Raw genomic sequence first — 12,135 nt, 5'->3', positions numbered from 1 at the left:
CTGCAGTAGATGATTATGGGCATTAACAGCATCTTTCCCTTTTATTAGGAAAGCAAAATCTTTCTCAAAACCCCCAGCAGACTTCTTACATTTCATTGGCCAGAACTGGATCACATGGCTGCTCCTGGGTTCAAGGGAAGCTTGGCAAGTGGGAACAGGACTGTCATGATTTTGTGCCTGGAGCAGTGAACATTGTTGCCCTAAACGGTATCTGGGTTCTGTTACTATAGAAGAGGGGAGACAACTTTACTCTTTTTTTAAATATATTTTTATTGATTTCAGAGAGGAAGGGGGGGGAGAGGGAGAGAGAGAGAGAAACATCAATGATGAGAGAGAGTCATTGATCAGCTGCCTTCTGCATGCCCCCTGCTGGGGATGGAGCCCAAAACCTGGGCATGTGCCCTGACCGCAAATCGAACCGCAATCTCCTGGATCCTAGGTCAATGCTCAACCGCTGAGCCACGCCGGCTGGGCAGGGGAGACAATTTTAGATATGCAACTAACATATCCTGCTACAAACAGACTTCTACAAAATTATTTTGAACAATTGGATATGGCTATGACTCACTGAAACAGTCCCCATATTGCTGGACATTTTGATTGTTTCTAACGTTTTGCTATTATCCACTGTGCTGCAATGAGCATTCTTGCCTGCTCATATCCTCAATCATTTCTTCATGATGAAATGCCAAATATGTAATTTCTGGGCCAAGAGAATGTACCTTTTTAAGGATTTTGATCGAGATTACCAAGATGTGCCTGAGAAAGATTCTACAAATGTATGTTTCCAGGAGCCGTGAACAAAGAGGCCAGATTCCCCTAGATTCCTTATCGACACTGGATATGATCATTCTTATTAATTTTCGTCAGACTTATAGTCTAAAAAAAGCACCTTGTTTTAATTTGCATTTTGATTACTTCGTATTTATCATATTGATTCATTTTTTGAAGCGTGATCCAAAAATACAGTTTGTATGGCTGCAGTGTTTTGGAAATCAGTGAGAGACTCTGCTTTGCTATTGTGCTGTAAAGCGAAAGCGTAATCACGGCAGGTCTACAATTAACCTGAGCTGCTTGGTTAAATTAAAGCTCCTGGCTGGCATGGCTCCTGGTCAAAGCATGAAGCATTGATGTATAGCGTGTCTATGCAACTATGAGTCCAAAGAGTTTCAGGGGAGTTTGACCCAGCCTGTCAACATTGCTTATTAATAACAATGCACTTGGAGAGTTGCACCTGGTCTGGGTGTGATAGTCACCAGCCCCCCGCCCAGGGTTCTGCAGGGCTATGCCTCGGTGACAAGCAAGATATAAACAACCTCAGCAGACTTCATTTTTGTCTTCCTGGTTCCGAAGTGTTCTGTGCGCACAGCACGGGCTCCCGGTCCACGGACATCTGGCCTGGCCCTTAGAGAAAGGGGACAATAGCAGCCTGCACGTGGCCTCTCCAGACCCCTGCTGTGAGTCATATGCTGCGACGTTTATTCTGATTTTCAGGCTCCTGCTATAATGTGTCCTTTCCCTGTAATAAACTGCACATTTGAAAGCTTTGTCCTTTTGGGTCCCTTCTTCAGCGACTGAACCCTGTTGAAGTGCCACTGTGAGTGGTGTGCAGCTGTATATTCAATTTTCATAAGTGCTCCATGGAAAAAAGGCATATTGTTCTAGCGCGCATGTTTCCTCCAGGAAGCCATTAAATAAGATGTTAATTGTATTATTGAGTCGCCTTCTTATCTTATTTTGGTTTTATACATTTCAATGCCGTTTTATTCCATGTCGTGTGTGTGTGTGTGTGTGGTTTTTTTGGTCTCAAATTCTAATTTAAGTATTTTGATGTTTGGTTTCCCTTCATGTGTGTCTGTTTTGCATATATTCCCAATTTTCTTACATAGATCTTTTTGTGCCATTTTGTGATTCTTTTAAATACCATAGCACTAATTTTTTTAAATCCAGTCTGGGAAAGTTTGTTTATTTTTATTTTTCTTGTTGTTCATCCTCACCCAAGGATATTTTTTTCCACTGAAAGAGTGGAAGGGAGCGGGGGGAGAGAGACACACACACATCAATAGGAGAGAGGCACATCAATTGGTTGCCTCCTGCACCTGCCCCGACTGGGCCGGGGATCGAGCCTGCAGCCCAGATACGTGCCCTTGACCAGGAATCAAACCCAAGGCCCTTCGGTGCCCAGGCAGATGCTCTAACCACTGAACCACACCGGCCAGGGATGGGAAAGCTTATTTTTAAATATGGGAGTAGCATCCATTTATATTTCTCATTATAACTAACTCATTTAGCTTATCATGTTTCATCATTTTCTTTGCCATTTCTTTTGCTTTATGATTGGTTTCTCTCCTATGAGGATTTTCTTTGCTTGTATCCTCTGTGCTTTGGAAGGCACATATACACCTTTTAGAATCGTAAGTATGACCTTTAAACATTCTGCGGATCTGGGGAAAGACACGTACAAGGTCTTTTGTTTTTTTAATCCTCACCCGAGCACATGCTTAGAGAGAGGAAGGGGAAGAGAAATGGACAGACAGACAGTCGCTGTGAGAGAGAAACATCAATCAGAACCCTCAACCTGGGCACGTGCCCTGATCAGGAATCAAACTGGTGGCAACATTTTCGGTGCACGAGAAGACTCTCAACCAACTGAGCCCCTCCAGGTGGGCTGTACAGAGTTTTTTGATAGCAATAAAGCTTTCAGAGACTACTGAGTCATGGCAAAAGGACTCAGGAGCCTACTTAAAGTTCCAGCTAGTCACAGTTGGGATAATTTGAGCATCAGTAAAGATAACTGCATGGATTAAACACATCAAATAAGTTTGAATCCTTGAGTTCATATTACAAAAAAAACACACCCTACTATTTACCTTTCTTTTAAAAAATACTTTATTGTGCCCAGCAAGTGTGGCTCAGCAGTTGAGCATCGACCTAGGATCTAGGAGATCGCGGTTTGATTCCCAGTCAGGGCACAAGCCAGGTTGCGGGCTCGATCCCCGGCAGGGGGCATGCAGGAGGCAACCGATCAGTGACTCTCATCATTGATGTTTCTCTCTCTCTCCCTCTCCTTTCCTCTCTCTGAAATCAATAAAGACATATTTAATAATAATAATACTTCATTGTTTTCCTACAGAAGAGTTTATGGCACCAGCGACATTCAGAAAACTTCTAAAAAAATATTCGAGAACAAAAATTTAAAAAGCATTTATTCTGTTGCCTATATTTCTTACATTATCAGAATTTTAAAACTGAAATGTTAATGTTCTAGTTCCTCCTGATTCAGCCAAGTTGAGCTCACTTTTACTTTCCTCCATCTTCTCTTTGTTAAGAAAATCTTAGGTTTAGATAGAGATTAATCACTTAGACTTTTAAAAACTAACTTTGTGGTTTCCACATGATCTCATTTTTGTATTGTTTTTTGATCTCTTATTATTGTGGTGTATATTTTTATTAAATTTTTTAAAGAAGTGGGTGTTGGCCCGGCTGGGGTGGCTCAGCAGTTGAGCATCAGCCCAGGATCCAAGAGATTACGGTTCGATTCCTGGTCAGGGCATATGCCCGGGCTGTGGGCTTGATCCCTAGTGGGGGGTGTGCAGGAGGCAGCCAATCAGTGACTCTCATCATTGATGCTTCTGTCTCTCTCTCCTTTTCCCTTCCTCTTTCTGAAATCAATAAAAACATATATTTGGAAAAAAAAACAAAAACATTGATGTTTATCTCTCCCCCTCTCCCTTCCTCTCTGAAAAAAAAAAAAGTTAGAAGTGGGTGTTGGTATGGTTTGAACCCTGGGTGCATGGAAGAGCAGTTCACAGCATGGCCTCAGAAGATCAGATTGCCGAGGCTCCGTCCTAACTCTGAAGTAAGTTTGCTCTGGCCTTCAGTTTTCTCAGGTACAATGAGGATAATAAGAGTTCCTGTCTTACAGGGTTGTTCACGAAATGAATGACTCTCTCTGTATATATAGAGCACTTAGAGCAGTGCCTGTCACACAGTGCGTGTTTAATATTTGTTAGCTATTATTGTGAAAAACGTGGCGTGTACAAATCTTTGCTTACAATCTCTTTCTCTCAAGACGTCTAGCTGTGTCTCTGTTTTCTTCTGAAAGCTGATGTTGCAGAGAAGTCTGAAACCAAACAGTCTTTGTTGCCTTATAGCATAGTGGTTAAGAGCGCTCATTGAACTGCCTTGGTTTGAATCCTCGCCTCCTCAATGTATACTGGATGTATGACCTTGGGCAAGTCACTAGGCCTCTCCAATCCTTGCTCTCATCATCTGTACAGTGGGGCAACTCATAGACCTCCCTGTCGCGGACCCTTTGCATTTGTTGGCCAAACCTCTCTTTTATTTATTTGTTTTCTCTCTCCACCCTTTTAATTCTGCCCTGGCCAGTTATCTTGCTCCATTCTCTTGGCCACCGTGATGGACCCAAGGGCGAGCACATAGCATAAAGACAACTGGAGGCCTTCTATAGTGAAACCAGGAGAGACTCCATCTCTTTCTTCTGGGGTTACTGAGCCAGGATAATGTGAGCCGGAGCTGCCTGTGCCACGTCTGGAGGGAGCCTGTCCGCCCCCAGAAGGATGGAAAGAGCGCAGGCAGCTGGAGAGCAAAGGGATCCTGGCCACATGGTTCGAGCCCCTGAATCTGGTCACCTTAAAGGTCAGCACTACCCTGTATTGGGATGCTCTGAGGCCCAAGGAGAGAATTCACGTAAAGCTTCAAGCAAGTGTGCAGAACATGCTGATTTGTTTTCTCCTGTCTTGGTGATTGTAGGTTGTCTTCTTTTGTAGATAAAACTTGTTGCCATATGTGTGTAGATAGTGAATTTTCCCTGAAATGGGGTAAGTTCTTTCAGTCTACAAAAGGAGATCTCCCTTAAACCTAGAAACACCTTTTTCTAAAAGATCTTTCATGCCCTGACTGGGTAGCTCAATTGGTTAGAGCATTGTCCAGATACGCCAAGGTTGTGGGTTCAATCCCCAGTCAGGGCCCATACAAGAATCAGCCAATGACTGCAGAAATAAGTGGAGCAACAAATCGATGTTTCTCTCTTCCCCTCCCCTCTTCTCTCTCTAAAATCATTAAGTAAAAGTTTCAAAAATAAAACACTTTTCATCATGTAGCTCTTGGCCGGGAACATCACGCACCTGTAATTTGTTGTTCTTTGTCCTCGTATGTGTCATCTCTCTCATCACTTTCTCTCTCCTCCACATCTGAACATTGAGTTCCTGGGGGCATGGACGTGGGCGATCCAGTGTCAATGCCAGGAGCTGCCGACTCCTTGTTGTCTTCTCAGCCCTCCTGGGCCATGTCATGCCCACAAGAGGACTCTAAGCCACTGACTGCCACAGGCCAGCTCCCAAAGGGTTTCTGCTTGTCCGTGTCCCACTGCCTTTCTAGCAGCAGTGCCAACAGGTATTTGCGCTACAGAATTTCTCAGCGACAGACTTCATGCAGAGTCAGGGTGGGGGGCAACAGCTCTGCAGGGGTGCAGAGATCCCCGCTTCCTCAGCATGGCCCTGGAGCTCCTTGGAAGTGCAGGCCCTGGGGCCCCATCCTGCATCAGAAGGAGCATTTTCACAGCATCCCCAGGGGGCCTGTGTGCCCATTAAAGTTCGAGAAGCTCTGCTCCAGAGCCCAGGCTCAGTTTGAACCTTTTACTCATAATCTTTTTTTTTTTTGCTTCTCTCACAAAATCATCGTTTTCAGCAAAAACCTTCCCCGACTGACTCACTAGACCAGACCATGTAATGCTGTCACTTGACCACTTCCTTAATTTTCATGTGAATTTTCCCTCAATACAGTGCTATGACCATAGAGGGGGGCTCCACTGCCGGGGCACCTAGGAGTCCTGTGCACAGTTCACACTTTATAGAAACTTTGATTAAGTCCACTTGCTCTCTTTATGTCCTCGGCTTGCAAGAATTCCAGAACTTGCCATAGTTGTGTCCAGCAGCTTGTGTTTTGCTCTCTCTGTAAGAGCTCCATGAACTGATCACTTTCTCCTGAGTTTATAAAGTTAGCTCAGTTTGTTTCCACTCACTAACCCTGATATATTTTCCCTCTCCAATATTGGATCAATACTGCCCAGCCCCAAACAGCAAAATATCAACGGCTAACACTGGTTACCGCGCACTGTCAACATGGTTACTCTCACGCCGTTCTCACCACAACTCAACAAGGTCGGTTAGAATAGTCCCACCTGTCATTTGAGGACACTCAGGCTGCAGTAGTTGGGATTTTTCTCTTTTTCTAGGAGACTTACAATTTCATGGCGCATTACTTGTACTCTGATGGGGACATGGAGATCCAGTATGCTATTCACTCTGCTTTTGTGTGTCTTTGTGTGTTCTCATAAGGAAAGGGTACATAAAGCCCAAAAAAACAAGTGCTACCTGTATAGCGGGTGACTGTCCCTTCCAACGTCTCTCCTGAGCTTCAGCCAGGCCTGTGTGTCCTGCGATGTTTTCAGCCCTTCCCTCTGAACACCTCGCAGGCATGTAAGATGCAATGAGCCTGAACCTGCGCTCTTGCTGTCCCCTCCCCAAACTCTTCTACCCATTTCTCCGGTGGTAATTGATGCCAACGTCATAGGCTTCATGTGTCCAGAATGGACCCGGGAATTGTTTGGGGTCGTCCATTCCCCTATCCCATCCAGTGCCTCCTGTACCCAGTTCATACCCAAGCTCTACCAGTCGTCACCTCCAGAGCATGTGTGAACTCCCTTCACGTCTGTCAGTCGTGTCAGCCACCACTGCTGTCCAGGTCATCACCACCCTTCACACTGCCCTGGCCCCCTCCGCGAGCTTTCCTATTCCAACCTTACCCCGCTCCAGGCACCAGACAACCTTTTAAAACCAGCTACCTGCTTAGAAGCCGTCGGTAACTTTCCATTTCCCGCAGAATAACATAGTAACTCCTCACCCAGCCTCAGACGGCCCGGCCCTGCCCTGCCCTGCGAGGCCTGGCCCCAGGGGCTCTCTGGTCACACTCTGTACCACTTTCCCCACCTGCCCTGCCTCGAACAGGGGCCCTGGCCCTCGCTCAGTCTCCGCTGCACATGCTTTGCTGCCACTCAGCCCTGGCCTCTCTCTCTGCGTCGTTTCTCTCTCGGCCACCCTTTCTCTCTCCCACTCTCTACTGCTTCTTTAGAGACCTTCTCTACCCGCAAGATGGGAACTTGCTTCCCCCATGTGGCTGTCCTTGCAGAGCCGGTTCCCAGTGGAGGCAACAACCGGAGCGATTTGCAGTCGTTAATTTGTGTTTGAGGGTTGACTGACTGCCTCTCGCGCTGAGGATGGATACTGTGAAAGCCTTTAGGTCTAGCGCCCAGCACGGAGACTGGCACACAGTAGGCGTGCATGAAGCATGTGGTGAAGAGCTGGATCTGTTATTTTTATCTGCGCTCTGGAGAAGCAGCTCAAGGGCGCCTGTCACACCAGCAGGGGCATTTTCTACACCATCTTTCCTGTGCCCTACTGACTGCATATGGATTTTCATTCTGCTGCTGCCTTTGGGACACTCTTAGTGTTTCTTTGAGTCAACTACCTTTTCAACTTCTCTACATCTGCCTATGACCTTTTGCTTCTTGTGCAGTTTTTGAAGACGCCTAATAATTTTTACTTTTTCTTCTGGCTCTGAAAGCAAATAATTTTCCACAAGTATAATTCCTTTCTCTGAGTCTTCCGTTTCTTTTATCCCATAGTCTTTGCTTGCAGACTCCAGGTTGTCCTTTCTCTTAGTTCATAAACAGGGGAAGACCCCACAGACTCAGCATGTCAGAGAAACATGTGGGTCGCCTTTAGTCCCGGCTTCTATCCGTCTGGGTAGCAGTTCCACCCCCTTGATCAATCTGCAACCGGACAGGGGGCTAGTAGATGGGCACAACTTCTGGTCTACACTGCAGCTTCTAGTGGGCTTTCTGCTGTACCCCTCTGTGCTCTGGTGGTTATGCCCTCCTCTCATCGTCTCCTTCTCTGGTACTGGAAGCCAGTGGCAGTGACACAGCTCTTCCTATGCCTGCGGCCACCTATAGCTAGAGTAGTGAGGGACAATACGCCTAACCACGGCCAGTCTGCCCTTCCCTCCGGCCTAGTTGACTGCTGTGGCAGTCCTTTTTCAATGTAAAAACGTTGGGGGGGGGTCGGTGAGCGCTGTTGGCAAGAGGGGGTGAGAGATGGGGGCACTGAGGGGTTTTGAGAAAAGGGGCAAAACTCAGGAACAAAACTGCCTCCTCACAGTAGAGCTCCTCGCGATCAAGAGCGGTGACTGCCCAGTCCTCGGGCTAGTAAAGGCCTGGATCTCTGAGTCGGGATGCGGCGGGTGCAGCCAGAGCACTGCACCTTTAAAAACTCTTTCTCCGGTTGCTCTCTCATGAGGAAAGCCTGGGTACTCCGGAGGCTGTATTCTCAAACTCCACCTGCCTTAGGGTTCTTTGCAAGGCTGCTCACAATTTTACATTATGCTGCCTGTCACTCTATTTTTTAAAATATATTTTTATTGATTTCAGAGGGAGGAAGGGAGGGAGAAAGAGAGAGAAACATCAATGATGAGGGAGTCATTGACCGGCTGCCCCTGCACGCCCCCTGCTGGGGATCGAGCCCGCAACCCAGGAATGTGCCCTGACCGGGAATCGAACCTCGATCTCCTGGATCCTAGGTCAATGCTCAACTGCTGAGCCACGCCAGCCGGGCAATCTCTCAGTCTTTTTAATGGGTTTTTATTCTTTTCCTGTAAGGTCATGGGGATATTTTAGTGAAAAGTTCTGAAGAGTTACCCTGGGAGGCTGTAAGATCCAATTTTTCTCTTATCCTCTTTCAACAAAGAAATCTGCAGATCCACAGAATATTCATGAATGATTTTTTTTTTTTTTTTTTTTTTTTTGCTTAACATCTGCTCCCATAGCTCTGTCAGTGAGGAATTCATCATTCCCAAAGCATTCCATATGCTTTTCCACTCTGCATTTACCCATGCAATTTCCCCTGGCACAAATCCTCTTCAGTTTTTGGCCTTTAGCTACTCAAGAACAGGATGTTTCTATCCTGCTCATGTTTTGAGCCTGAGGACACTGTGACTCCATGTTTGTGAGTAAAAACACCCTAATCAGAATCATGCCCGCATGGATGATATTTTATGAAGAACATATTTTCCTGAGAAAATTCAAATCAATTTAATTTCTTGATATCAATTTTCTATATAATTCAGGTTAAATGTTTCTAGTATTATTTTATTTTATTGAAATTTTCTTTTGCTTTAAAATTTTTTTCCAATTACAGTTTACTTGCAATGTTATTTTGTATTGGCTTCAGGTGGACAGCATAGTGGGTAGACAATCACATAGTTTACAAAATGTTCCCCCTGATATTTCTGGTACCCACCTGGTGCCATGCATATTTATTGCAATATTATTGACTACATTCCCTATGCTGTACTTTACATTCCCATAACTATTCTGTAACTACCAATTTGTGAAGGTATTAAGAATTACTGAAATTATTTTCATCTGGATAATGTTTATTCATAAAAATGTCACCATGAAGACTTGTTTTAAGATTTGTCCAAAATTTTTTAAAAATTTTAACCTCTTACAAGTGAGTTTACTTTTATGGCAATTATGTCTACCAGTTTCCTGTGGCACAAATTTTTTGGGCCTCAGTTTTGTCAAGATTTTATTCTTCCACCTGGCCGGCATGGCTCAGTGGTTGGGCATCGACCTAGGATCCAGGAGATCAAGGTTCGATTCCTGGTTGGGGCACATGCCCAGGTTGCGGGCACAATCCCCAGCAGGGGGTGTGCAGGAGGCAGCTGATCAGTGACTCTCTCTCATCATTGATGTTTCTCTCTCTCCCTCTCCCTTCCTCTCTCTGAAATCAATAAAGACTTTAAAAAAAAAAAAAAAAAAAGATTTGATTCTTCTGATAGTTTTGAGTCAGTAACAAATGTAGCAGATAGCAGTGGTGGCCCCCCAAGGCCCGCTGGCACCCACTGTTCAGTACACAAGAGTTGGCCTCTGAGTGCAGAGACCTGCAACTCCCCACGTGAGCTTTCTCTCAGCCTGGACACCCTGGGCCAGAAGTGCTGGGCGTTAGTGTGCCAATGACAGATGGCAGTTGGAGCATAAACACCCCAGCTCCTCGTCCTCTGGTGGGATTACTCTGAGGTATGTTCTACACCTTTTTCACCCAGTTGTCCTGGAGAGGGGATTGAACCCATTCGCCCCCAGTGGAAAACTACTTGATGATGTACCTTTACTGGCTCACCGAGTCCCTGTTTTTCTCCCCCACTCCCCGCTGAGGCTTTCTGGAATGGCCTCTCAAAAAAATTACTTAAATTCTCAAAGGATCTGAATAGACACTTCTCCAAAGAGGATATACAGATGGCCAAGAGACACATGAAAAAATGATCAAGGTAACTAATCATCAGAGAAATGCAAATTAAAACCACAATGAGATATCACCTCACACCTGTCAGAATGGCTCCATCAACAAATCAACAAACAACAAGTGCTGGCGAGGTTGTGGAGATAAGGGGACCCTGGTGCACTGCTGGTGGGAATGCAGACTGGGGCAGCCACTATGGAAAGCAGTATGGAGTTACCTCAAAAAATTAAAAATGGATCTGCCTTTTGACCCAGCAATTCCACTTCTGAGAACATACCCTAAGAAACCCAAAATACTAAACAAAAAGAATATAGGGTGTCCCAAAAAAATGTATACACACTTTGAATAATTATTAATTCCAGTGGGTTAAATCTGAAAAGAAAGAGACATCAATTGAGCTATCAGCTGTTAAGTGTGTATGCATTTTTTGGGACACCCTGTATATGACCCCTATGTTCCTAGCAGCATTATTTACAATAGCCAAGATCTGGAAACAGCCCAAGTGCCCATCAGTAGATGAGTGGATAAAAAAGCTGTGGGACATTTACACTGTGGAATACTATGCAGCTATGAAGAAGAATCTCTCACCCTTTGAGACAGCATGGAGGGAACTGGAAAACATTATGCTAAGTGAGATAAGCCAGGCAGAGAAAGACAAACATCACATGATCTCACTCATAGGTGGAATCTAATGAACAAACTAAACTGACCAACAAAATAGAAGCAGAGGCATAAATACATGGAACAGACTGACAGCTGTCAGAGGGGAGGGGGTGGATGGGTGGGAGGAACTGGAAGAAAGAAGGTAAAGAGATTAACCAAAGAACATATATGCACAGCCCATGGACACAGAAAAGTGTGGTGAAGGCCAGAGGAGGAGGGCAAAGCGGGGGGGGGGGGGGGGGGGGGGGGGCGGGGGGGGCATGGGAGACATTTGTAATAGTGTCAACAATAAAAATAAACAGAAATAGAAATAGAAATAAAAAATTACATTTTCATCCTCATCTTGGAGTCAGCTTCTGGGGAGCCTAACCTAAGACTACATGTTTCATTGTATAGTTTTTGCCATTGCCAGTTTTACTGTGTTATTTTTATGGAGTCTAAATCTTCCATGCTCAGTATTTTATATAAATTTTTTAATGAGTTAAAATAGTTCTTCACCCATTTCTTTTCATTTATAACCAATTTTACTAGGTGCTGTTTTATGTTATTTCCACCAGTGATAGGTTGGACCTGGGTGCATGCCTGGGTCAGAACCTCCTCCCTTGTGTGACTCCTGTGCTTTTTGCCCAGCCTTTCTTGACGACCTTTTTCTATGTTCACCACCTGGAGAAATCCTACTTAATGTCCATCACCAAGTAGAAATGCCAATTCTTCTATGAACCTTCTCCTGATTGTCATCAGTAGTAATTATAACTTTCTGAGCTCCTGCAGCACCCTGCTTTTTCCTCTATCTCTTGCCTTCTTTGTTGCTTGCCTTAAGTGATTTTTAGTTACTTATAATTACTCATTAGACTGAGAGCAGAATGGATCTTAAAAGTTTGAATGCATGTTTCCATTACAGAAATCGCTCATACCCCAGATCTAAGGAGAATACTATTAACTTTTGAATAGGATTTCTTTTGACCCTGTAATGTATACCATGCCTTTCTCAATATCTTTATCAGCCGTTCCTATCTCTTAAATATATTTGATTCTTTTTTTAATATGTTCTTTATTGATTTCAGAGAGAGGGAGAGAGAGAGAAACATCAATG

Source organism: Miniopterus natalensis, chromosome X (genome assembly GCF_054644295.1).
Source record: "Miniopterus natalensis isolate mMinNat1 chromosome X, mMinNat1.hap1, whole genome shotgun sequence".
In the NCBI taxonomy this organism is placed as follows: domain Eukaryota; kingdom Metazoa; phylum Chordata; class Mammalia; order Chiroptera; family Miniopteridae; genus Miniopterus; species Miniopterus natalensis.
Note: the sequence above shows the minus strand (reverse complement) of the source record.